General features: G+C 48.0%; 1 non-coding gene across 1 annotated transcript; it reads right to left on the bottom strand.

The window, feature by feature from the left end:
* Positions 1 to 851: 851 nt before the first annotated feature.
* Positions 852 to 958, bottom strand: LOC115801517 (U6 spliceosomal RNA). Its single transcript, XR_004021821.1, has one exon. It is a non-coding gene; the product is annotated as a U6 spliceosomal RNA (small nuclear RNA).
* Between the last annotated feature and the right edge of the window lie 2,060 nt (positions 959 to 3,018).

Raw genomic sequence — 3,018 nt, 5'->3', positions numbered from 1 at the left:
GTGGTATTGGCTTTTGCTATTTTGGGTGCTATAATACAGTTTTAGACAGTGTTGTCTGAAATCTTATGGGAGGGTGAGTGACAGATGGAGGTAGGAGGGTTGAGGATGAAGCAGGGAGGGGACATTCAAAGAGCTGGGCCAGGAAGAGGGGTGGGATTCTGGCGAGCAGAAGGGAGAGTATTTTAGGAAGCGCAACCTTCATTAGAAAAGGCACTCTATTTGAAGGTGTGAGTCACACATGTGTCATTTAGGTAGGCAAGATTCAAGAAATTGTAAAACAGGAATTTTCTACGATTAAGTTGTTCTGCCAACACTTCACATGTAGTAATAATTATGAACCTTACATACAGAAAAATTTCAATTAGCTGTATGCCTGGGGAATGGGATAAAAATTAATTAGAAAGCTCTTAGGGTTCAATTCTAACCAAAAATCTCACTGAAATATATCAGCATATCTTCTCGCCTTTGTAAGTACAGTATTTCAAGAGCGTAAGAGTGGTTTTATTTTATAGGGTTGTAGGTGCTGGATTAGAAAAGGTCATTCAAACAAGTGTTTAAAAAAGCGCACATCCACAGGACACATCCTTTATCTCGCATTCTTGAGGGTGAAGGGTCAGAAATATTAACCACTAATATTTACCCAGGCTAATTGTGTGTTTGAGAATGGGGTGCAAGAGATAAATACCTACTCGCTGTGTGGTTTGGTACCTTCTCTGAGCCTCAGATTCCAAGTGAGTAACATCCCTCTGATGGAAAGTTCTCAGTAAATGGAAGCTATTCTTTTTTTTTTTAACATCTTTATTGGAGTATAAATTGCTTTACAATGTTGTGTTAGTTTCTGCCGTATAACAAAAAATATGGAACGCTTCACGAATTTGTGTGTCATCCTTGCGCAGGGGCCGTGCTAATCTTCTCTATATTGTTCCAGTTTTTGTATATGTGCTGCCGAAGCGAGCACAATGGAAGCTATTTTTACTTTTTCATCTCCAAGCTTTTCCGTGATATGGCTGCCACAATCTCTCCTTGACTTTTTTGCTCCAGTTCTGTACCAGCCAACTTTTGTCTTTCTTAGTTAAACCCCTCCACCCCCCCTCACACATACATAGACCTGCACACATATACACATGCATATACATAAACATATAAATGGGTCCACACCCCTTCCTACACACATACACATGCATATACATAAACATATACATAGGTCCACACCCCTTCCTACACACGTATACACATGCATACACATTCATGCGTTTATACGCACGCACACATACACATGCATATACATAAACATATACATAGGTCCACACCCCTTCCTACACACGTATACACATGCATATACATAAACATATACATGGGTCCACACCCATTCCTACACACATACACATGCATATACATAAATATATACATAGGTCCACACCCCTTCCTACACACGTATACACACGCATACACACTCATGCGTTTATACGCACGCACACATACACATGCATATACATAAACATATACATAGGTCCACACCCATTCCTACACACGCATACACATCATGCGTTTATACGCACGCACACATACACATGCAGATGAACACACACACACACGCCCTGCTCTCTTCTCTGCCTCGGACTTTCCCCACCTCCTGCTTCACAAGATGGTCCCCTTCAGCCCGGAGCTCGGCTCCAGTGAGACTCCCTCAGAGAAGCCTCGTTCAACCCCATCCCCATTTCCCAGGCTGGGTTAGTCTCCCGTTTTGTATCCTGGGGTCTTGGTGTGCATCCTCGTGGGACGTAGTGCAGTGAAAACTAGACGCCCCCCTCTAGGACAAAGCTTTGTCCATCCAGGAGGGCAGACCATGGATGGACAAGTCTCGATACCCTGGTGACCCTGTGCAGGAGGTGTCTGGGATGAAATGATCTTAAAACCCATGGCATTTTTTTATTAAAGGGAGGGAAGGGAAAGAAAACCAAACCAAAGCAAGACAGTGAGTGGCAGACGGGGTGGGTCGGCGTGGGCTCTTTGGCCTGTCTGCATTTCCCCAGCTCTGACGTGGCCGGACAGTTGCTTCCCTTCCTGGCCAGCAGGCCCACTTTGGTCCTGCAGGAACGGCCCTTGTATTCGGGGAAGGGGACTCCCACAACCCTGGCTCTGTCCTATTCATCTGGACAGAAGTGGGGAGTCCAAGGACAGGGATTTGGTCAGGGCCGCAGAGTCAGCAAACGAAGATGCATGTTGCCCCCAGGTTGGCCGTCCTAACGTGAGTAGATCCTGGGAGTGAACTTGCGGGCAAGTCAGGGGGTGGGAGCCCGTGGTGGGTCGGTTTGTTCCCAGGAAGAAGTCTGTCAGGGGCAGAGAAAGGCTTTTGGGTGTCCAGGCGTCAAGTTCATTACTACCTGGAGGGGCTGAGGCAGGAAGGAAGGGCCATCCTGAGTCCTAAACACAGTCAAGATGGAGGAATTCAGGCCTCTGCAGATGGGCACGCTGGGTGGAGGTGTCCGGGTTGTCGTGGCAAGTACATTGTAAACGTCAACTCCATAGTCACGTCCAGCTACTGAACTGAAAACGACGTTAAGACACTGTGGCTGGGATCTGCCCATCTGCTGGGCTTTCTAGACGATTCCTCTAGAAGAGCTGGTGGGATCATCTTTCCAGACACAGATGCGATGCTCCAGCCACAGCCCGAGGGACCCTGATTCCGGTGCCGTGCAGACCCCCAGGCCTCGGGCCGTCTCCTGGACATGGCTGCAGTCTCCCCTCTCCTGGTACAGAGCGCCGTGCTGACACATGGATGTCATCAACATTGCTCTTCACAGAGGAACAAAAAGTGCCCAGGACTTGTTCACATGAAGCCCCTCCTGGCGTCTACACGATGATTCCACAGGCATGAATGTTTGGTTTGATGCGTTTATTGGGTGCCGCCATGCAAGGGCCACAGAGGGCCCGGCTGCCAGGCGGAATCACCCACGCACCCAGCAACCCTGTCGACAGGCTGGTAAGTCCCAAAGTTTCCTGGACAAGGGACGTTAG

The sequence above is a fragment of the Delphinapterus leucas genome, chromosome 16 (assembly GCF_059928025.1).
Source record: "Delphinapterus leucas isolate spDelLeu-1000000601 "Yukka" chromosome 16, BTC_Dleu_Yukka2, whole genome shotgun sequence".
NCBI lineage: Eukaryota > Metazoa > Chordata > Mammalia > Artiodactyla > Monodontidae > Delphinapterus > Delphinapterus leucas.
The sequence above is the reverse complement of the archived record's forward strand: the minus strand, read 5'-3'. Positions and strand labels throughout refer to the sequence as shown.